Genomic DNA, 25,643 nt, shown 5'->3' with positions numbered 1-25,643 from the left:
ATATTTTCAGAAATGCATATATACATACATACACGTTAATAGAGAAATTATATATAGGCATTTTAAAGATGCCATTGTATATTTCAAATATCTATTAAAAAAAACTATCATCTGATGAAGATTACCTTTACATGTTCTGTAATTAAATACAATACTTATGTAATTATGTCTCGGTATCCATATAGAAACAGACAGCTCGAGATACAAATGTATTTACTAAACTTTCTGTTGATATGAAATTACAGACTGACTTTTGTATTAGAATATTTAAAATAAAGTCAGAGGATAAAAATGCAGTATTTCATCACCATGCTATTTAACTTACCAGTGTATAGCTAAATGAAAAGCAGTGCTAACAGATTGCTATAGACATTCCTCTAAAATAAATTTTCCTAAGCCTAGACTCTAGCTTTCCAATTTGTTTACTAAAATGTTATGTTTAAGATCAAAATTATCTTGGCAACTCTTCTGTTTTGAGTCTTAAGAAGGTTATTTTTACATATTTTTATCCTGAAGAATAGTTGTTATTCTGCATGTATATCTGCATTTACTTGAAACAAAATTATCTATGACCTAACAGTTTGTTTTCTGAACTTTTGTAAGGAAGAGGACAAATATCAGTCATAAGGAATGCAAAGCACTCCCTCACAAGACCAAAGCAACAGTGCATGAAATTGAACTCAAAAAGAGCCTCCATTCTGTGTGACTTCTTGGCTGACACAATTTGGATATTTATAGCTTTACGAATATGCCACTGGAGAAGAACTTGAAGCTTTTTCTAGCCAGGAAGGATTAATGAACATGTGCACCTGGTAATTACAGCACTCCATCTTTCTCAAAGCCCTCACATTCCCTCAATGGCAGAAACTGTAATGAAAACCCATTGAAAATATCAATCTGCAATTCCAGAAGTAATTTAAATATTAAAATGTATAATCTCTTTTCATACTTTCTATGAACTATGCTAACAGTGGTAAGCAAAAAATCATATATAGATATTTTCTGCTTCATGTCATTATCTGGTATGCCTCATTTAAAATGTAAAATTAATCTGATATGTATTCAGACTTTAACTTACTCTAGACTCAAATTGGAAAATGCATGGGAATGACTGTCAAATACTTCCTTAAGTAACAGCAGAAAGAAATATCAGCCTGGCGTAACACATGCAATTCTAAGACATAAAGTCTATAATCGATATCAAAATAAAAGTTTACAAGAAAATAAACATTTAAAGAGTTGGGAAAAAACGTTCTGCACTTTTTTATTTAAAAAGGCTGTCAGAGTTACTGTCAGGTAAAAACTTTTTAAAAAGAGGTATGCATGCTACCATAAACATTTGTGTAATACGCATACTATGAGAAATCTATAGGAGTGGGGGTGCTGTTTGTTTGTTAAAACACTACCTAGATTAACTTGAAAAACACTATGCACTTCATGTTGGATTTTGAGATTAAGAAATAGTGAAAAAATACTTGTATAATCTTGCAAAACATAAAACCTACTAGCTCATCAAAATAGGAAAAATTCAAATAGACTATGAGCATCAATAGTAGAATTTTCTTGTGTTATTCTGACATTCTGATATACCACTAACCTGAAGAACATACATAAATGGATGAAGCAGACCACCCAAAAGTAAAAACAGCATTTCTAATACAGGTTATTTTAAGCAAAAAGCCTGAACTGCTTTACAAGTGAAATTAAATTTTAAAATACATTTTAGTGAAGCACTTAGCTATTACAACATTTGAAAAGAAAATCAATTATAACCTAAAAGCACAGGCATCTATATGGCTCTAAGAGTAGTCTTTTGAAAGATATTTAAGCACAGTATGAGATTTGAGCATGAAAAAATGGCCTTTTATTGTTAAAACACACTGTTCCTCGGTGGATTATAGAAAAAGAAAACACTCCAATAGAGGTGAGTGTGCATAACATTCTTTCTCCAGAGTATTCAACCAAACTGACTGCAATAAGGGGACTTCAAAAAGCAGCAAGACAAGATGTTCAAAGCACCTTGCAGCTTGGGGCTGCTGGCCTCTATTGCTGTTTTTAATACAGTTAGGTTTAACTTGGGAGCGGATAAATAATTGACAGAGGTATTTTCGGAAAGCTTTGATCACCACACCGTTTGTCAGCAGCTCTGAAGTAGTTATTGCGATAACACTTAATCTGGGGCTTCTTATTTCAAGTACAAAAGCATCCCCTCCCACCTATTTCTCACAGACTCCTGCATCAGAGCAGGAGACTTAAGATGCAGCCTGCACAGCACTAACATAACACGCTCTCCACCGGCAGATTCCTTCTCCAGCACGGCTGTTTGCGCTTCCTTACCTTTAAAAGGCTGTCCAAAACCTGCCAAGTTCCCCCAGACGATTTTAGTTCAGAGCATCCAGCAGTGCATCCGCACAAAGCTTTGCCATTGCGAGTGTGAAGAGAAAGAGCTGCTGGGATGCTGAATGGCACATCAGCCAACTTTGTGTGTATCCGCGGCTCCCTGAAAAAGCTGGACTGAAATTCGCCTCGCTTGCGGATTGGATTCAACAGCACACCAACAGTAAGGGAGAGCAAGGATTTTAAAAGGGAAAAGGGGGGAGGGGGAGGAGGGGGGCGGGGAGAAAGGGAAAATCTTGCCTGTATTGGATAAGCCTTGCCTGTGACTTGTAAGCTGGTCTTCTGAGTCCAACAAATACTCGCGAAACTACTCTTCTGTAATGTTTTGATTGCACTGTGTATCATGGGAGGCCATCAGTTTAACAGCTAGTCTTTCAATATAGAATGTGTTAACTATTTGCATTACTAATATCTTATGGAATAACATGAGCAGTGCAGCCTTCAAGTTATAATCACGTAAAGAAAATGCAACATATGAATAAAAATAATTTTAGGTCTAGTTAGACTTCAATTTTAGTAATTTTCTGTGGATTACTTTTTTATTAGTTTAGATTCAATTAACTATAAAAATGTATTTCCTTTCTTCCCTGTTACATACAGATGTTGATGTTCCTGTATAAGGTGTAGACTGTTTCACTTGCATTACTTGAGTCCTTGTAGAAAACCTACATGTCTACCTACAACACCAAGTTACACCTGGCTTTACATGTTTCATGCTACATTCAGTCTAGAATGAATCCATTTTTTGAGACACTACTGGGCCCATTACACCATGCTAAGGCTTTAAATATTCTTCAGCAGAACACAGAACACTGCTTCCACTATTATGATAAGCCTGTCTAAAATTGAACATTTTTGACTGTTATAGCTAATGCTGTAGATATGAAATATAACAGAAATAATAATTTATTTATCTAATAGGACTGGCTTTTTTATTCCCTTGCTGTTTTAAGAATAATGTCGAAGAATACATGCTTTTTTATACATTCTTACTCAAACCATAGTAGTGTACAAATTTATTTCTGCTTGCTGACAATGAAAATACCATTTTCTAGGGCTCTACTGTTTGGCCCTGGCACAGCAATCTGGGGTTAGAAGCAGTAGTAAAAGTGCCAGGAAGATAAGAGGCCAGCTGTACCATAGAGGTGATAACCTCATTTGGCAAGAAATGCACTTTGGATATATAGTTTGAATAGCACAGTTTATTTCAAGCAGTACCTATTTTTAGTGAGGTTCGGTGAGGAGGAATGCCTCTACCACTTCCAAGGTCTTAGGCTCCATTAAAACAAGTCACATAATAAAGGACAAGCAGGAAAAGGGATCACCAAGGTAAAAGGAATGGGAACTTTCACAACTATCTATCTATTCAGAGGATTTGGGTTTTTTTCTTCACTAACATTGTATCTGTCTAAATGATAAGGAGTTCCCATTCCAAATTTCATTGCCAATTATGAGGCATTAAATTGGCCTGTATAGGTTTTTTGGCTCCTATTGACCTCATCAAACAGCTGTGATTTCTAGGCAATCAGTCGCTAATGAGTTTAGAAACAATAAACAGAAGTTAAAATGCCAGATGTATTTCATTTATCTTTTTAAAAAATGAACTCTCTTAAGATTTAAATCTTGAAAATTTTAAGTTTAATACATAATGTTCTTTGGGTTTGCACTTTTTTGCTAATGCATGAAGGAATCATCCTCTAGTGACTGAAAAGGAAAAACAATACTTATGCTATGCCTGTGTCTTTTTAATATAGTTAGCGCCTTATCAGCTCTCAAACACACTCCTGTGAGCAGCTCTGGAAAATTAGCCAGAATGCTCAAATACTTTAGCACTCTCTCAGTCTTGTCTCATTTTATTGTCTTATAATGCAAACATCTGTAATGCAGTGAAAACTATATTACAAATTTTAATACCAGGTAAAATCTACGCACCTAATGAAAGGAACATCTCAGAGAAATAGCTGAAATGCACAATGTAGCTATTAATTGCAGGAAAAAAATAATTTGCTATACACCTATCACAAGTAAATATCTACAGCTTACAATATGGATAGAAAATTTTTTCTTAAAGAAGCAGATTTTTGTCTGTACTCCTTAATGTTAAGACTCGTAAAATAATAATAAGAAAATAATACTTTATTAAATACTTATATACTAAGTGATGGTTAGAATACACACTCATTGACAGGGTTGTGAACAGAAGATAATTCTCAACTGCAAGCTCTGTGATGTATTTAAGGGCTGTTAGTCCATCATCTCTCCTGTGTACAAAACTCATTGAAAGCAAAACAGCTCAACACACTTTTAAATGGTTTGTTTGTTTATATTTGATGACTCTTTAAGTAAGCAGGAATCCAGATAACCTCTTGGCAAAGAATTCATTATGTATCTGCTATATTAGGACTGTACTATTTCAGGAATCGTTTTGCATATACATTTCTTGACTAGTCATGTGCCATTAGCAGTCCATTTTGTGTCCTAGACAGAAATAGTGCATTCACATAATATGCATTCATAGTTCCTTTTGACTGTCTTATACAAGGACTGACTGTAAAGCAACTGTCTTGCAAAAAGATTCACACACTTATCCCAATTTTGTTTCATGCCATATCCTAAACCAGTTTTACTTTCATCCCTGACATCTTGCAGCCTTTCAGCAAAGGATAAAAGCTAACACATCCCCAGCTCCCCAGTGAAACACTTCTTTAAGAAAGCCACAGAAGTAGATCCGGGGAAAAAAAAAAAAACCACTAAAATGACCCTCTTGATTACAGCTATCAGGGAGTTACACAGAGATAAAATGGTTTCCAAGTCATCTGAGGTTAAGTGTATGGAGAACAAATACTTTGACTTAGCAAATGAATAGGAATTCAACAGAAAGGCATGGCTGTGTTTGCCATGAGCTCTCCTACAACAGACAGGCGGCTGCATGTTTAAACAGATGTAGATAATCCACAGCAAATTCTAGACAATGTAGAAAACAACTCATTTGAATGTGAAACGAAGCATACATCAGTGTAAAACACTCATATCAGAGATCTTTGTGGCTACTCAAACACAGCAAGAATTTCCTCATTGCTCTTGGATCACCATTTAGAATAACTCTGCAATGAAAGTACAACTCATCTTGCCCTGGTTACTGACACTTCTATTTGTGACCATATTGGAGATTGTATTTTTCACATCAACACGAGTTTGTAGTGCAATGGGCAGCCAAAGGCAGGAGAAATCAGGAAAACTCCAGGAAAAAGAGTGGCTTAAGTTAAAGGCAGTGAATGTTACTAAAGGAGACTGCCAGATCTATCAACTTTGAAAATTTTGATTCACTGTCCTGCTGAGCCTGACAGGATTCGGTCAGACAGGTATCATAATAGGAATGCAGAAGGAAAAATAGTTTCAGCAGCATTAAAAGGACTGTATCTCAAAGACAGCATTCATTCTTTGCAAAAACAGCACAGAAGTATAAGGCAGACAGAAGGGGCTCTTTAAAGGTATTATATGTGTCTAGGTTATTTGCAGGAGGTATTAAGACTTCATAGGTAAAGAAGGCATAGATGGGTAGATGACAAAGGCCTCCTTTCTATTACTAATTCTCTATTCTTACTGCTAAAAATACCACCGTTTTGGCTTTAAGGCGTTCATCGTTACTTAACCAAAGATTCCTGAAAACAGAAATTATACAAAGGATGCAGTCACACCTGAAGTTGGCATAGTTTATAGGCTACTACAGCACATACGAAGGAAGGAATTGCAATATTACCATTGAAAGTTGTAGGTTCATGGGATTGTTTAACCTTTTAGAAATTAAATCAGTGTTTCGTACTTTCCATGATTGTCACAGAAACTCAGGTGTTAGCACAGTTAGGGACAAAGGTCTTGCTGCTGCAGTACACGTGCAAGTGCTGCAAGTACTACAAGAACACAAGTAGGAATGAAAAATTAAATAAAGAGCAAAAGAATGAAAAGGATAACCTTCCATTACCCTAAAATTTGAACACCCCTACACAGACAGCAGTGGTCCCTGTTCAGCATTGTACAAGACATACATTCACAAGAGGTAGCAATCTTCCTTCCGTCCCATATGGGCCAAGGAAACTAAGCAGACAAGCTCCCTTTTATTTGCTATTTTACAGACTGGTTTTCTTTCAGGAAATAGATATTTACAGCTTCCAGCTCTTGGGCAAGAACACCTGTAGTTATAATCTGTTACAGGCTTTCCCGACAGTGCAGGTTTTTCTGCACCTGGAGCGGGACGTTCTGTAGAGGAGCAGGACTTACTATGAAGTCCTGATTTACTTACCTCCACCTAGTGTTTTCTTCTTGTTCATTCTAAGTGACTTTTGTGTGGAGGAAAGCCACCAGTCTCAACCTTGGGCTTTGCACATCACCCTTCAGAGCTACACCCATTCCTATTAGCTGTATCAGAACATTCAGATGAGTTTAGACACTTATTACATACCATAACAAAAAATATGTGCTTAAACTACATGGACTTTTGCTTTGTATCATTTGTCAAGCACCATTCCATGGTTTCACTATGCTGTATAGACCTAGGTTTGAAATCCTCGCATAATAGGTAAGATATTCTGCAGGTGTGCATGAAGTTGAAATAAAGCCAAAGACTCAAAAAGTCTCATGGATGAACTCTCTTGTTAAAGTGACTCACTGAAAAGTTGTTGATTTCACCTTTAATTTTTCCTTCTAAACAGCAATGGTTTTAAGTAAGCTGAGTTTTGTTAATGTCAGGTAAAATGGCTTACATTGCAGATACCTATTTTTCTAAAAGGGTATATTAAAAAGAGTATATTAAGGCAGATGAGTGTAATCTACCAGTAATAAGTTATTAGCAAAGTTTCTAAATGGATAGATATGTAAGAATTTCCTTAATACACAAACACCAAAGTTGAACACAGAAAGTAGCGGAAGCTGCTTTTTCACCTATAACGAAAAATACTGCCTGTAAGTGTTGCAGCACCTGCTGTACTGTCAGCACTGTAGATCTTTCTGCCAATACACTGCCTGTTTCTTCTATGACTGCCATCCCCTGTCTTCGGCTCTTGGCATGTGCACAGATCACTTCTAGATGGGATAGTGAGTTTATCTCAAAATTTTTCTTTCACTGATATATCTGAAAAATAATACGGTCATATCGTACAATGTTTCTTCTTTCCAGGTGCACTGGTTTGGGCAGGGATAGAGTTAATTTTCTTCACGGTAGCTGGTATGGGGCTATGTTTTGGATTTCTGCTGAAGACAGTGTTGATAATACATAGTTGTGTTTGTTATTGCTGAGCAGTGCTTACACAGGGTCAAGGCCCTTTCTGCTTCTCACACCATCCCAGTGAGCAATGAATTCCTTGCTTTGCCTGCGTGTGTGGCTTTTGCTTTACCTATTAAACTGTCTTTATCTCAACCCACGAGTTTTCTCACTGTTACTCCTCTGATCCTCTCCAGCATCCCACTGGGGGCGGGAAGTGAGTGAGCAGCTGTGTAGGGCTGGGCTGCCGGCTGGGGTTAAACCACAACCATGCAAACTAATCAATTTGCCAAAAGCCTGCGTATGCACTACTAGGGATTGCAAAGGGTACAGGGTGCTCTAGCTGTGTTCTCTCTATTGATATCACCGATATTGACCAGCTGCCTTACTGCCCGATCAAATGACTGTTCACCTGACAGACAGTTATTAAGGAGGAGGAGTTAACACAGCATTCTCATCCTGTAGTTCACCATCATCACGTCTCAGTCAATTGGATTGGGCTTAGCCACACAAGGACATTGGATACAAGATTTTATATACTAATACATTCTTAGAGAAAGGTTTATTAGAAGATGGTAATTTACCGTGACAATAATTGCTTATTTCTTATCATCCAACAAAAAAACTTAATTTTTATCATCAAATTGTAATTTTTTTTTATTACAGCTGAGAGAAAAAAATGTCAATAATTGTTTTGTTGCTAAGTATTTTTAGACCAATTACCGTATGTGTTGAAGAAAATTACAAAGTGCATTCTAGGAAGGTTGTCAGCTACATTAAACACCCTGAATAGTTCCAGCAACTCTAATATATAAATTTGCATATAAAATCGTACCACTGAAAAGCACATTTTAAAACTAATATTTAATTTTGCTCCTTCTGCACATCTTGTGGTTCCCTCCAAGATGAAATTTAGCATGAGAAATTGTTCTGTGATGAAATAGAACATCACTCAAAGTGTGCACACTAGTTAGAAAGATGAAATTATTCTACTTCAAAGAAATGCATGTTCTATTTAGACTTGTATTTTATCACACTGGGTTTGGATATTAAATATTCATTTTGATTATGTATTATTTCACTGATTTATTCCCTCATTAATTCACTCCTATAGTAATGTGATCAACTTCAATGGATATATTTAAGCTGTTACATACATCTTATCTCTTTGTGCTGCACCAAATTCCTCCATCAAAATAGTTAATTAAGAGAGAAAATCAAATTTCTCTTAATCTCACGCTAAAGCATATTTTTCCTTGAAAAAAAATACAACCTAATTATGAAGATGAATCCATGAATTATATGAAGACATGTGGATAACACTAGAAATGAGCATAGCAAATGAAAAGTCGACACAGTATTCATGTTTGATTCAATACATCAAAAGTGAAGCAAGAGTGTGTCTGGAGAGCTCACTGGTCATATCATCTGAGAGATATATAATACTCTAATGAGTGTTGATAAAATGATAAAATAAGATATATCAGTTTTGTTACTTAACGGTTTTTAAAGTCTGTTTATTGTTAGCATTCATTTTGGTGTGTCAGTTATAAAAGCAGCACAGTACAAAAGGACTCAGAAGCTCCTGATTTTTCTCTCCTTCTCAGCTAGATCATTTTACTGATACTTAGGGCAGAATCAGTTAGTCTGTTTATTCATGATTTTCAAAGAATTTAAAGGAGTTAAGTTCTCTTATCTGAGTGGAATTGATGATCTTTTAGCCCCTTGCTTTCTCAGATGACTTTGAAAATCCTACACCCTTTCCCTGATTATCCATCTTTGAAGACAACATAAAATTTACCTATTTGGGGTATCCCATATGAAAAATGTACGCAGACTGCTGAAAGATAATGGTGCTGTGACTATGACCATAGGGAAACACGGGGTTAGACTCAGGAATAAGTGAGTGTTAATTCAATTGCCTCCTAGCAGAATGCATGATTTCTTAAAAAAAATCATCTGCCTTTTTTCACTATCAATAGTGGAGGGCACTATAAAGCTTCGTCTTATAGTAAATACAATGCCGTTCAAATTACAGACAGTTAAGTCACTGAAGGCAAATTCCTCCTGGTTGTGGGTTATTTGGGGGTGGGTTTGTTGGTTGTTTGGTTTGGTTTGGGTTTGGTTTTTTTTTCCTGCTTTCTTCCTTCTTGTTCTTTTCTGACTCGGTCACCACCAACAGCAACAAGACAGTAAAAGCAGATACAGAAACTCCAACATTTCAGGAGCCGAAAGTATCATGTTCTATTTGTGTCATAGCTGTGGCCAGCATGACAAGCTGGGGTATTACAAGGATTGGTTGTCAGTGAAAAGTGGTATTTCATATCAGAAAGAAAAAAATTGTTACACAAAAGACAGCCCATACTTTGTAACTCCCATTTCTGTTCTTAGTCTAATTAACTTACATATTAGTGACACAGAATTACAGGCATGGCTAATGCAAACTACTTTGTAGTTACTTGAAAGTATCTATGATTGACAACAGTTTAATCTATCAATTAAAAAATTGCAAAAAATTAAATAAACAGAATAGTCTAGCAATTTATTAACAAAGTCACCTATTTTTTGTTGTTGTTGTTATTGTATGCCTTTTTTACCTGTAAAAGCGTGGAATTTGGCTTCAGAAGATATATAGATATATAAAATAAATAAAATAATTGCACATTGTATCAGTATTATGAAAGTGCATAAAAATGGATAGCATCTCAATTGAGTAAATTCATTGTTACAGGCTGGAACAGAAATCATAACAGGGATAGAATACTGCCACAGTTTGGCTAGATAATACAGTTGCAGATAATAGACAGTTTTATCCATCTTTGAAAAGCTGCACAAGAGTCATTGAGCATCTTCAAGGTCAAATGTAAACTTGACATCATATCATTTATACTGCAATGTCAGAAAATGATACATCCCAGCTATAAATTTATTAGGGTGAATAAAACCTTGCACAGTATTTGCATTTTGAAAGCAATATGGAAACATTAACTCCTTAATCCTCAAAATACCCTAGGAGCATTGCTAAGTACAATATAGTAGAACACATCATGGAAATTAAAAAAGGAAAAAAAATAAATTCACTTTTGCAGAAAAAGCCTTTATAAAAACTGAATTAGATTAAGCATTTTCTATGTTTCGTATGTGTATGCAGTCCATAAGGACACACTGAAAAATTTCCATTAGATCAAAACAGCAAAAGAAGAAACTGGATAGCTATATAAATTCCAAATTAGCCTTGGGATCTGCTATTACGGAAAACAACTTCAGAGTCTTTTACATGTAAAAGTAAAGAGACCAATGAAGACCATAAAATTAAACTAAAAAATGAGTGATGATTAAGCTGAAGATATCTGTTTTGTTAGACTGGGACATCGCCATTTCCTACCTTTCCTAATGTCTGCTCAGACATTTTTTTAACAAGAGCTGGTCAGGAAGTTCATTCAATAAGGGTCATGAAACATCCCAGTAGATATACTTGAAGTAGCGTCTTCCCCTGCCCTCCTCCCCGCCCCCCCCCCCCCCCAAGAATTGAAAACACAGCTATATTCTAAATTCTGCCTTAGTTTCAACAGTAGGGGAGAGCTAGTCATATGGTATTCCAGATCTCTTCAACTTTTCCATAATCCTAGACAATGCATGCCTCACATTCTTCTAATGTTTTAGGTAAAATTAACACCAACTTAAATACCTTGGTTATCCTGCCCAAGGATTTTATGTTACATTACCTTTTTGATATCTAACACTACGCTACTGAAAAGTTCTTTTTTTCCACCATTCTTCTCCAACATGTCTGCCCAGGATGGTAATCACATACATTAGAAGCAATTACTTACACCTTTGTGCCCTGGTACAGTTTATTTAAAGACAAATTTTGAAGATAATTCATAGTGGAAAATCCAAAGATTACAGAAAATGTATCAATGGGATTTATGTACATCTAATTTCTCACATCTACTGCACAGATCTCTGCATCTGAGATAGTTATCTAAACTCTACAACTAATAGAAGTAAATAAATACCTCTAGGGAATAAATAAGTTAATGTGGATATTTAAAATACATCAGATGGATTTTGTTTCAGATGCACCTATTACTTTCCATTATCTATAAATGGAGTTTAGAATGATCCCTTGTCTACACTGTAGATGTGTAAAGTGAATCTCACCTTATGTATCCATATTTGAAAGACTGAAAATATTTCTTTGAAATGTCATTCAAAAAAATGACTTTTCTCTTTATATTTTTTTTAAAGCCTCCCCATATAAACTTTTAAAATGTATGTAATTTTTGTTCAGAGTACTTTAGGGAAAGGGTTTTCATGTTTTACTTTAACAATTGTGTCCCTTGAATTTTGAGCATATTTTCCCTGAATATAACTACATGAGCGTTTTAGCTACTAGACATGTTGCACATCAGTATGGTCTTTTACAATTACCCAGAAAATTTACCAGAAGTAAAAGTGAGTACAGTTCATGACCTTAAAATTACTGAATGCCACAGTAATTTGGAAAATTGCTTTCATATATGCTTTGCAGTACACCTCAAAAGTGTGATTCAAAGAAAAATGGTTATCTTCAATGGACTTTCACATTAGACCTACAGCAATTACAACAGATGCCACAAAGTTTTATGTTGTTTTATTTATGGAATAAATCAGTGGATCTGTGCCTATACAGTGAACAAAGGGTATATCTTTTTATAATTTATGTTGCAATAAAATTGCTTAGAAAAATATATTTAAAGTAAATAAAAATTAATATTGAAATAACAAACAGCAATTCAAATACTAAATGAAGGAAATCTGACCTATATCAAATGTTAGATATATATCACAAAATGGCAATCAATTACATCCACCAAAGCAACAGTTTTAATATCGAATCCTTTCACTACAGCAAAGACCCTGTAAAGTCAGAAGTCAGTAATCATGTATTAAATGTTTGAAACTATAGAATACAGAAAAAGTTTTTAACAAAAAAAAACAACAAACAGATGGAAAAGACAAAACTGGATTCTTTTGGGGAAACAAAATTTTTACACCTTCCCCAGCAGCATCCATTGGGAAAAGCTGATGCGGGCAATCCTTTTATGCAGTGTAAATACAGCTTATGAACTCTGCCCCAGCTAGATCTGAACTAGCTCCACACTACCAAAACTACCAAGGCAAAAACTACCAAGCAGTCATTTTGATCACAGTATCTATATTCACTACTTATTTTTTATAATCACAACATACTTGGGTTATTGATCTACTAAGTCTAGTAGATCAATATTTTCAAAATCTGTCAGTTATTTTCATGGTGGATGCACTACACAGTAACTAACACTTAGCTTTATCATTTAATACCTTTTTAGAAGGAAAACTGTGAGCAATCTCAAGTCCATGTCAAGTATGTATCATGCATAGCCAAGATTCTTTCTTTAGTGTAAATATAAAAGTCTCATTGTCCTGCACATAAAGCATAAGTATAAAGCTCTCTGACCTTCGTCCATCCAGTTAGCAGATCTAGTTGACATTTGAAAGCTACAGAAGGTTTCACCCTGTAAATATTACAGATGTCTAATCTGGAGTGAAGTAGCTGTTTAAACTTTACTATGTGTTAAAAACTATATCTCTGAAACAGATTTTTTTTCCTTTTTTTATTTCCTCATCAGGGCTCCTCAGAATAGATAAATATAACCAGATTTATAAAACCAGAGCGTTTGCTCCAGAAAAACAACAACAAAAGAAAAAGTATGTTTCTGTCCTCAACTTTGATTTGGATGAAACACTTACTAGGACTGACCCAGATCTAATTACTGGGTGGCTTATTGTTCTCGAAACTAAATATTATATAAAGGATATTGTATGAAATAAATAAATTTTCATTGTCAGTTGCTGCTGCAGAACAGGAAAACAAATGTTTTAAGAAAGCATTTAGTATTGGAATTAAAAAAAAAACAAAAAGAAGAATCAAAATACTTGCATGCTCCTTTGCTTCTTGCATACCCCTTGCTTGAGCATGTTAATGTCTTTATAGCAAAGTTTGGAATACTGGGCTTTGATCATCTATTCCACCTACAGTAAAGACCTCCTGCAGAAAATTTATGAATCACTCATTTAAAATGGATACCTCCCACCATAAAGAAATAATAAAATGTATTTTCTGAACTTCTGCCTAGTTTCTATGAGGAAAAAAAGAAAATTTAAGATTTAGGATTTAAGCAGCATAGATCTACATGAACTAAGGATATCTGAAGAGCCAAAGCTCAATTTATTGCACCTAACAATTAGGCTGAGTGTACTTCTTCAATTCAGATAGCATTTGTCATTTAATGTCATAGGACTGTTAGGCAGGAAAACTATGGAAGGATCTTTCTGATCTTTGGATAGGAAAAAAGCAATTTCCAGCTGACAGGGTTAATCTAAGAAAGAAGAATTCCTGGGCACAAATCCACTAGTAATCCAATTTCTGCTTTGTCATTCAAGTCCTTATATTTCACACCCCTTCTGCAGGCAATGCTAATTGAAGGATGCCTTTTTGTATGTAACAGGAAATTCTCTCCTTCCCTGGGATTGACCATGACCTATGTAACTATTAAAAAAAAAAACAAAACCCCAACACAAAAACAACAAACCAGGAAAACCAAACCATAACCTTTTATATGATAACATTACTAAATTACTGTTACAGAAAGAGTGATACTGAAAAAAAATGCAACAACTGCCGCTGTAGTAACAATTCCCTGAACAAACTTTCAAAACTTCTATTTTCATTAGAAGAGCAGGAAAGTGTACAAATGGACCTTTGCCATTCTGTCAGAGTAGATTAGGTTGAGAAGTAAAAATGAAATTCAAACTTATTGCTAAGGTTTTATATGCACACATAACCGTTGAAAATGTCTTAAACTATGTTGCTTTTCGCAACCATAAAAATTTTTGGAGAGTAGGAAGTTAGCACGTTCACTGTATCATGGCCACAATCATCTTCTATAAATACTCTAAAAAGAAGACCTTCTAAACAGTAGCCATCATTTTCACTATCAATTTTCCTGGCAATAGGTATTTGTGTTTGCATAGGTATTTGTGTTTGCATTAAATCCAAGACACTTCAGGAACTGTATTCATGTAGAATTCCCACCCCCCCACCCCGACTCCATATAGGTATCTAGTGATAAACATTGTCCACAGGGGAGAAGGGAATTTTCTTCTTTTTTTCTTAAGGTCAATAGTTTACTGCTTCCATCACTGCAGACCTACCCTGAGTGTCTGTGAGACCAAATGATAACAACCAAGGCTGGGAAAAAGAAAAAAAAAAAAAAAAAAGGAAAAAGAGAAAACTTAATCACCCTTCTCAAGCTTTAGAATTCACTGAGGATGATAGAATGGAAATAACTGAGGAAAAGTTTCTACTGTAAGTATTTCTGATGAAATCCTGCTTTGCTTAGCCCTGATTATTTGAAACTAAAATAAAAGAGATGCAGATTGACCCAAAATTAACAATTAATATATCCTTTATAGGTTGCTGCTGTGATCATTGCAAAAGAATTACTCAGACTTTCGGTTTTACAAAAACTAACGGTATGCTTTCTGACAATCCATGATGTATTTTCTTCAGTGTATATAGTCTGGCTGAGCCCCACAGCAGCCCTCACGGTGCTGTGCTTGTGTTGGTAGCCAGGAAGGTGGTGATAGCACACCAGTGGTTTGGCTGCTGCTGAGCGGTGCCAGCACAGCGTCAGGGCTGGCTCTCCAGCATTCCGCTCACCAGTAGGCTGGAGGTGGGCAAGATCTTAGGGGGGCACACAGCCAGGACAGCTGGCCCAAAAACACCAGTGGGATATTCTATACCCTGTGATGTCTGTTCAGATATAAAAGCTAAGAGAAAGGAGGAGGAAGGGGACACACACACATTTGTTATTTAGGACATTTGTCTTCTGGAGCAACTGCTATGCATACTGAAGCCCTGCTTCCCAGGAAATGGACAAACATCCCCTGCTGATGCAAAGTAAAGAATAACACCTTTTGCTTTCCTTTGCTTCCACATGCATGACTTTTGCTATTGCTTTCATTAAACTGCCTTTATCTTGACCCAAAAGTTTAATTTTTTTCACTTATTTTCTTCCATACCCTGTTCTGCTGAGCAGGGGAGCGATAGAGCAGCTTGCTGGGCACCTGGCATCAACCAAGGGCAACACACCACATTCAGGTATCTCCCTGTTTTCCAAGACTGCAAAATAGCAGTCATGGTAGAAACAGATCTTTTCTAGCAGAACATGGAAAGAGAAGACAAAAAGGTAACAGTGGAAAACAGATCTTTTCTAGGAGAACATGGAAAGATACAATGAAAGGCTGACAATGGGCTTACTCTAATGTTCAGTTCAAAAGAGGGATGTTTTCTTATCACATCACTAGCACATTGCAAAATTATCTGTTTACCTTTTCACTGAGTCCCACTTTTATGAAGTGCTAAATTTTAAAACTAATTTTGTTCTGCATAGTCTCAGTGCTACTGTTTAACTAGCAAACCATTTTCAAAAATATAAACAAAAAATCTAACCTCTGCAGATAAGGTCAGCTATTCTTGTTTGAAAAAAATTCCACATCCTACATTTTATGTTATGAGATTTTTGTCATAGGTCATGTGTTTCTGAAATTTAAAGAGGCTACATTTGCACTGATGTCCATAATACTAATTTATACAAGTACATGGATGAGTTGCTAGAAGAGATGACAGTTCACCTTTTACTTTTGGTGCCTTGCCTGACATCATTTAAATACTTTCATGCCCACTGGGTAAGACACAGGATCAAGTCACTCAGATCAGATAGATAGTCAATCTATCCTTTACTTCATCCTGTGAAGGATAGGTTGTGGAGACCAGATACCTAGACAAATTTATACAAATAGAAATGGTATGGTTTGACCACTCATTTATGAGTGGATATGCAGAAACCTTATAAAAGGCAGCCTAGGTAGAAGGAACATATGAAATAAGAGTGCTAAGAGCCTATATGTACTGTCTGTACATACAATCACATTCACTCAAACTCTACTATGACCATCTTCAGGAAGAAAGAAGTAGAACTGGTAGCAATGCATGGCAACCCCCAACCAAAGGTGGAAACAACAAAACAATTAGGCATGCTGACATATCGTAGCAACTGGAAATGACAGCCCAATAGTTTTAGTAGCTTTTGCATTTGACAGGAGATTTTTTCTGCCTGTAATACCTCGGTTAAACTAACATTCATGTCTACTTCAAGTGCTTTGGAATATATTTAATTTAAAATAAAAACTGATTTCCTAGATTTTCTGAGTTGTGGGAAATGTTACTTACCTCTTTCTCGATCTAGACCAAAAGTTCCAGAGATGCTACTATTTTGCTACAAGGAAAAAACGTGCATACTTAGGCCCTCCCTCAAAGGTGCATTTTCCTTACTTTCAGAAATCAATCAGACATTCATGTGCATGCCAAAACACACAAAAATTCTAGGAAAAAGTCAAACATTTGAACATAGCATATCATTACACTTTAAGAAACTATTTTTACATCATCATCATCTTTCTAAACTAATAGTTATCTTAGGCCTTCATTTCTGGCCTCTTCCACTATATTTTCTGCATAGTTTGGTGCTGCATGATTTTGAGTCATATCTAAGTATCTCCTGTATATATATTGTGTGTATCTTGCACAGCTTTTGCTTCTAATATAACCTTGTAAACTTTCTTCAAATAATGATTTATGCAAGGTATAAAAAGTGTTACATTCACATGTTAAAATTATACTACAATATTGTTCTCCCAGGAGCCATAAACAGATCAGAGTCCAGTTTGTGCTATGAAAAAAGAAATATGAACCTCAATGGGACTTTTAATCACAATATACTGGCTCTAAATTGAAGATCCATTTTGTATCACATCCCACTGGACTAACAAAAATCTGCTTGTTTACAGATGTTAATTTTAAACTTTTAGCAGAAAAAAAGATACTGAAGGTGTTGCCCAGCTTTCAATAAAACTTGGTCTTATTCCACACAAAAGCCAATGTGCACTGTTATGCAGCATTTTCAAACCTATTGTTCAAAACTACAGTTACTATTAAATATTTCTTTCTGTGTTCCAAGATTGTTAGGAAATACCCCTACAGAACTGAAAATAATTTTATTCTACGGTCTTCTATGACGTAGACAAAAGTGTAAACGAAATTCTCATGTTGTCTTACTTTTCCATTAACAACGTCAGCCTTAGATCTGCACTAGTAAGCTCACTTAATTGCAAGAGAAAAGCAGTGAAGCCACTAGGAACTTAATTCTTCAGCACTGTTTTTATTTAAACAGAATACCATAAAAAAAAAATAATTTGAGAAAAAACCATTCACAATGTCCCTCCATTTAACAAAGAGAGGCTGTTGAGATTTTTCCGATTAAAATAACAAACTGAGATGGCATAAAACACTGTAAAAAATCTCTAAAATCTTTGTATGATTTTTGGACTTTTGGGTTAGGCCTGAGAAAAATCTTCTGGAGGTAGATTATGATTAAATTAGAACTTATGTTGACTGTAGAAAACAGAATAATCACCTAGGTTGCAATGCTGCTGCTTTCTAGATTATTCCTAGTATTTTTATTATTATTATGAAAATTGGACAATTTTTATATACTTTATAAAGTATATGAAGTATATATTTTTGGCTCACACTAGGACTGCATACATTGGAGTGACAAACATAGTGGATTGGAAATATGAACGGAGGGGAAGAGTTTATGTCTAAGACAGATACTTGTTATTGTTTTGACTGACTTTAATGGTAACTGTAGTGTAATAGGAATTATTTTTTTATAAATCATGCTTATAGCTGAAGTGTGCTTTGGAAATAATTCCATGCAGAAAGGAAATGTTCCCAATCTGTTGCATACTCTTCCACATACCTAATTTTATGCTGAAATATGTGCGTTAGTTACTACTTCTTATATTATAATTTGTACTTGTTCTGATCTTTCATTGTTCAAAACCTAACATCTTAGATGTATACATTCGGATATATGTGTGGGGATCACTGGTCCATGGTCTCATGTCAGACAATTGAGAGCTGAAGTTTTCACTGCTGTAATCACAGCTGTGCAAAACTGAATTTGTTTGAATACAAAGGGCGTCACTTGCCCTGGCTTTTCTTTGTTGCCAGAAACCTAAAACATTTATTATACAAATCAATGGCAAGCAAAGGACTGTAACTTCAATTTCTAATATTGTGATTTTTCTGTTTTGCTACTTCTTAGACTCTCTTTAGGTTCTTTCTTTTATAAATTACTTAAAATAATTTTTCTCAACCTTATTATCTGAGAAAACTTACCAGAGGTCAGAGGATAAAAAAGCAGCAAAATTTTAAGAGATCTTAAAAAGACCATAAACCCTGTAGATAGTTATAAACAATCATCATAGGAACTATATAGTACTGCACAAATCAAATCCTACAATCCATCTGATAATGGCACAATATTCAAGAAGGATTGAAGTAACTGCAGTAAAGTAAGAATTGTAAAAAGTAAGAATTGTAAAAAGTAAGAACAGTCAAAATTTGAAATTTTTTACTTAACTTAAACATATAATTTAATGCTTGAAGTCTGGATTTTTTTATTTTTAGATTTTTTTCAATTGTGCAGCAGAATTTTAGAAAGAATTACTAAATCTACTGTTATATTACTTCATCATTTGCTTAATGTGCCCAATTATTATGAAGCTATTATGCTGTGACAGTCTAGTAATACTCAAAATCATTACCTACCCCTGTTTATACAGTTTCTAAATTTGTACTGTCTTCATGAGATCAAGTGTAGCTAGCATGATTCATTTTTGCCATCAAGATGATCTGTCTCTGAGGTCAAGGGTCTTCAACAGAAGATTTTAAATCAACATTATATAATAGCTGCTGATATAAAATTTAAAAACAATTATATATTACCTGAAGTACTCCTGATAGCATTATGAATAATACAAAGATAATGTAAGCACCTAAAATGAAATATATCAGGTGGATTTATCTAAAACTCCAAACAAATTTGAACATGTATCTCTATCACAGAAGCTACTGCCAAAACAAAATGGTAAAACAGTCTACATATTAGCTATTGTGAACAATTTTATTAGGTCTATGATGCATAATAAAATAGGGTATAGTAAGTTCTTGTATCATATTAATTTTGATTTTAAAATGCAACTTAGAAAAACTTCCATGCAAAAATAGAAAGCAAAATTTTCAGACTTAAAATATTTTGACCGATGCTTTATTTTCTGCATCAGATACTACTCATAAGGACACTTCAAATACAAAGGATTAAATTTTACTGTATTCTGAGCTTTTAGAAAGAGAATGTAAGCTCATATTCTGAGCTTCCCTCTATAAAAGTATTTCATGTTTGTACACTGTTATTCTGTTTTTGGAGGAGTGTGATCAATTTTAGAACAGATATAAGAAATATGGGATAGTATATGCATACATGCCTTTTACAAATACTCTGTTCATAAATGAACTTCCCTTGTTATGAACAGCATAACCCACTGTATTATAACAAAGTTAAAAACCTTTTTTTAACAGGATCAAATTGAACATAACTTCACTTGCTGTCTTTCCATCAATGGTAAAATTTAACCTCAGCTTATATATTCACAGTAACTTCACTAAGCTTGTATTTTGCTTTTCTCCTGCTGCGATGTGCTCAATACCATCATTCCCCATGCCAGAAAGCACATGTGTTTTTTTTTTTCAACACAAGAGTCAAGTAGACTAAGATGCTTTTAAAAATTTGCAAATAAGCCAAACAGCCATGGTAATTACATTTAACTAAAGTAATTTTTATTCCTAAATGTATTATTCTTCCCCCCAGTCACTTAGAGTAGTATTGCAAATGATCCAACGATATAGACAGGACAAAATATAAGTCATAATGCCTATCTGTCAAAATATAATATGTATGCATTTCTTAAATTAGAGAGACTGGATTAAGAACAAAAGTTTTGATCAAAGATTGTGTTCTGAAAATGCTCTGAGAAAGTTACCCTAAGGATCATGCCTGAAAACATCATGTTTTTAAATGCCTAAGACTGTTGAGACCTGACTAGGAAACCAATCAATTGAAAAGAAACAAACATAAGCCTGGTAAAAGCATTCAATATTATTACTAGGTTACTTCTCTGATTTCCCAAGGCAAACAAGACTGACTTCCACCAAACAATATCCACTGTTGTCAGTACTGCCCTCCCTCCTTTCCTTATTTTTAAATTCATCCCACTTACTAAGATTTATCAAATTAAAATGTGACAAAGAGGCTATTTACTCTTAAATATAGCTTATCTGGGGAAATGAGGGTACAGCAATGTTCCTACCTGCTCCTTCTCACTGCAGCGTGCTTACAATTTAATGTCAATCCAGACTGATGTTCCAGTATCAAAATAACATTAGTATTCTTTAAGTAATCCTAACTTTTCTAATTTTAAGTTCTTAATTTTCCTCTTAATGTTTCTTCAAAGTTTCTTAGACCTCACATTGACAGAAATGTTTTCTGAACTAAACGTTGCATTTGCATTGACCGGTCTCCAAGGATTTCAGGAAATCTGTTGGAGCCTGAGACAACTCAAAATCTGTATACAATCTATTTTTATTTTAAATTTTATCTAGGGGAAAAAGAAAAAAGTAAGTAAGTGCTGAATGCAGAATAAAGCCCTTACAGAACCTGAAGATTAGGAATAGATGACTGACGCAGAGGACCCGTCATGGATAGAGAAATACAGATCAGTTAAGTAATCAAAGACAAAAAGAAGCAACACGTGTCAGTACAATTGAAAAGTACAGTCTATTTCTAGCAATAAAGGATGCAAAGCTTGCTCACAGCAGTGAGGACTCTTACAATGGAAGACAACAATTCTGAAAAAGATCTGAAAGCAAGAGAATAGCTGACAGAGGAAACTGGTAAAGATTGAGTTATGCCTGGAGTTTACATTGTGATACAGACAAAGGAGTTCACAAAATCCTCTGAAAGCATATAAAGGAAAGGGGAGGTTATGCTTCCTCTGTCTTTTGCTCAAATACAGCTGTCACTGAGATTCTGCACCTACAGTACAAGAAAGATGTAAAAGATGGACAAAATCAGGAATGACAAGTCATCTGCAAAATAAACACTAACTAGTATTGAGGAATCTGCTAATTTCTTTCTGAATTTAATTAACTAGTGACTATGAATATGTGAAAAAAAGCACGGAAAACTTTAAATCTAGTGTTCCCTGTAGCTTTAAGAATAACTTCTAATTCTATCCTGGGGAAACATGGTAACCTAGATGTAGTGTCAGCAGCATTTCAAATATAAATGAAGTGCAAATACCCATTAAAAACCATTAGCTTTCAGTTTAATAATAAATATCTATTTATTAATATGTACTATTCAACATATTCCATGGAACTGTTTCTTTCATAGATTCTAGAGATTCTGAAGAAACAAAAAAGATACAATAAATGTACTAATTTGTATATGATTTTTTTTTTAGAGTAAAATGATCATTAGGATGATACATTTATTCCTCTAACTTTCTTAAAGGTTACACTATACCACCATAAATACCCTTTTTTATTAGTCTCGTCCATCATAAAAGAAACTACAGTAGTAAATTTAACAGATCCACTGAGTTTTGACATAAAAACCTCAATAACATAACAAGCTCTTGGCTCTACACTAAATACTACTTCTATTTGATATTTGCTGATTAATACTTCATGATTTTTAAACTCTCGAAGTTGCTATGCTCCAAAAATATGATTTCCTCTAGCAAAAACAGAAATAGTCACCAGAAATAATTGTTGCATTGGTTTTCTATTAATATTTTTTAAACAAAATGTGTACTGTTTGGGTCATTAGATTTCTTTCTTTTTCAAAACAAACAAACAAAGAACACAAAGATCACCCTAATTTCATTGACTTGCTATTTTGCCTTGCTTATAGCAGGGTTGGAGGGTTTTGAGAATTATCATTCTTGTGTAACAGGAGCCATTGCTGAAGGCATTACAGTTACAAGACAGGTAATGAAACAGGGTAGTGATAGTAAATTCAGAAAGTACCAGAGTAGGCTTTATTTGAGGCAGCTAAGGGTTGCAGCAATATCACAAGGTACTTTCCTAGGTGCATGAGCTGCTCTGCAGCTCTTGATTCTGTAACACTCGGTAGTAATGTAAGGGCTAATGAAAGACTCAAAAGACGTTGTCAGCTATCATATGTGAGATTGGTGTGTCTTCCAAAAAATCACAGTACATAAATAATACACGATATGGGTCCCGTACGCTAGAGTATATAGTATTAGTATATAGTTTTGACAATATTCTAAAATTAAGATAAATCACAAAATCATTAAAAATAATCACAATCAGTATTTTCAGCTTACTCCTAAACTCTTTGTTCTGTATTCATCACAAATGCAATGATTGCAAACAATACGATTCTAACTCTGAGCTCTTGAGAGAAAGCCCAGCTAAAACTAAGGCCCCACTGCACCAGGCAATGCGTAATTACGAACGAACTTGAGGACCTCTTGTCCTGAAGCCTTTTTAACCTAACAGAAAACACAACAGTACTTTGTGTTATCAGAGCAATTCCTGAGATCTGCTCTACTCTTACACAACAACTACCAAATATTCATTCAGAACAGATTTTAATGTGTGCTAAGAATTCTGGTAGATTACTTAAGGACAAAACAATCTTGAATGGTTTAGCTGAATTTAGAAAGAATCTTGCTCTCTGGAAAACTATGTCCACTAAATCAAATTGCTCTTTTATTTTATTTTATTTTTTTTAAATTACTCTGAAAAGTATTTTGCCTTTGAAGGCACAAGCAAAAGTCTCTCATGCTGTTTTCAACCTCAGGCACATTTGTAACAAAATACGTTGCGTTTCTCCTTAAAAACGTTAATTTACAAAAATACCAATACTGAAACCATCACATAAACACCTATTCGCAAACCATCCCATTAAACCCAGTGACTTACATACAATGTAGAGCACAGATCTTTTCCATTTCAGCTATTAAAAACAACTAAAGGAAAGACATGCTGTGCAAACTATTTCAGATAGGTGTCATGCTTATCACAAAAGTACAGAAAGAATTTGTGGTCACAATTTTTAGTTTATCTTACAGTCTCCAGAAAAGTCTGATCTAAAGGCCCTACAAAGGCTGGACAATAGAACAATATTTGGTTTTCATTCAAGATATCTGTAAGGACTGAACTATGGGACACTGCATGAGCTTCACAATGAGATAAATAGCTAGATATTTTAGCAAAAAAGCAGTAGCCGGCATTAATATGTTCTCAGAGTATAGCCACTAAGAGGGAACAGAGACCCACATTATCTTGCTATGGAAGGCAATAGAACATAGTTATCTGGTGCCAACAAATAATGAAAAATAAATAAATAAAACTGTTCACATAACATATTAAAGAATCGGCATTTATTTCCAGCTTGGTGAGACACCTCATAATACTTTGAAACTGGCAGATATTTGTCATTCTAGTACTGAAATTGTATATTGGAAACGCTGCTCAGAATATGTTCTCTTTCATTTCTTCTTTCCCTTCTCCTAGCATTTTTTGACAGGAGAGTCCTGTATAGATTAACATAAGGGTTTTCTGCCTTCATTAAAAAAACAAAACAAAACCCAAGAAACCATTCTGAAATCAGTAAAATTCTGAGTTATGTACATCTGAAATTTAATATAGTGAGATAATGAGTACAACAGTCTATTATGTTCTTGTTCCAATTGATGCATAAACTGGAATTTGTCACACTCCACAATTCATTACACATCCTTAAATCAGTCAGTAAAAATTGAAGCTTTTAAACAGCCTCAGTATGTGTGGCAAACAAACATATTTATTTCTCCTTTTAATCAGAATCAAGGCAGAATTATTGTTTGAATTTAGTATTCACCAAATGAAAAATAGTTAGACCTGTAAAATAAAAGGCTTTTTTCTCTATTGGTCTCAATTCCATTGTGAAGTCAAATAAATTAAAAAAATGTGTGTAGTGTTTAGAGTTTTTTTCCACCCATTGCAAGCTTAGATTTTGAGTGAGGAACTACAGCGTATCTGTATTGTGTTCTCTTTTTTTTTGAAGAGTAACTAAGTGATACATTTGCTGCCTGTAGAAGTATAACAGAAAAAAAAAAAAAAAAAAGATTGAGACCAAACGGTGTCTACTATAAATATCTAAGGTTGTCTTGAAATTCTGCCATAAGATTTACTGAAATAATATGACCTTTTTTATTTTTTAGTTTTATAAAGAAAATTAATTGCATATATCACTGCAAGCCAGCATGATGCAAAAAGTGAGAACAAATTTCTTCAGGGAGCTCCAAACAAGACAAATGAAACAAGCAGCCTCCATCTGAAAGGTTTTCTGACAAATAATTGTTGGTAATGAAGTATCTGAAAACTCTTTAATAAAACAAGTCAAAAAGTTTTAAAGAAACTACATTTTGAAAAATAATTAATGAAGTTTTCAGTCTGATTTTTTTAAGTTTATATAATTAAGCTCTCTGGCTATCTTCTGTCTTCCACACTTTTCCCCAAAATTTTAAATATACTAATGATAAAAAAAAAAAAAATGACAGAAGATTAGCATTATAAAAAATGCCATTTAATGATTTGTTTTTTTTTAAAAAAAAGGCTACCAGATAAAGAAAGAATGATACTATTGGTCACTAACGAGGGAACATGTGTAATGTGTAGACCTTAGTAAACAGCTGAGAATTCACACAAAAAAGAAACACCTTATAAAGCTGTCCATGGTGGAAAACTTTTCAACTGGAACTTAGATGACTACAAAACAGTAAACCTTAAGAATTCTAGCATCAATACTTCTGGAATTCAGAGAACACACTGGAAATAAAATTTATTTAAATACTTTTTATTCTCATCTACTACACGCAGTGAATCATTCAGTGAATTTTATCTTTGTACTGTGGCCAAATG

The 25,643-nt window shown here is 34.5% G+C and overlaps 1 protein-coding gene across 12 annotated transcripts in view; it reads right to left on the bottom strand.

Moving 5' to 3' along the window:
• DMD (dystrophin) overlaps window positions 1-25,643 on the bottom strand; it is a 1,095,710-nt gene that overhangs the window by 551,683 nt on the left and 518,384 nt on the right. The window contains exon 1 of one of the 12 annotated variants that reach the window (XM_037376992.1): window positions 2,338-2,430. The exons of the other annotated variants lie outside the window; for them this stretch is intronic. The gene's annotated coding sequence lies outside the window, so the exon portion shown is untranslated. Of the gene's footprint in view, window positions 1-2,337; window positions 2,431-25,643 lie in introns of those variants that run through there. 12 annotated transcript variants of the gene reach the window in all.

This window comes from Falco rusticolus, chromosome 2 (genome assembly GCF_015220075.1).
Source record: "Falco rusticolus isolate bFalRus1 chromosome 2, bFalRus1.pri, whole genome shotgun sequence".
Lineage (NCBI taxonomy): Eukaryota > Metazoa > Chordata > Aves > Falconiformes > Falconidae > Falco > Falco rusticolus.
This window is presented reverse-complemented; position numbering and strand designations above follow the sequence as displayed.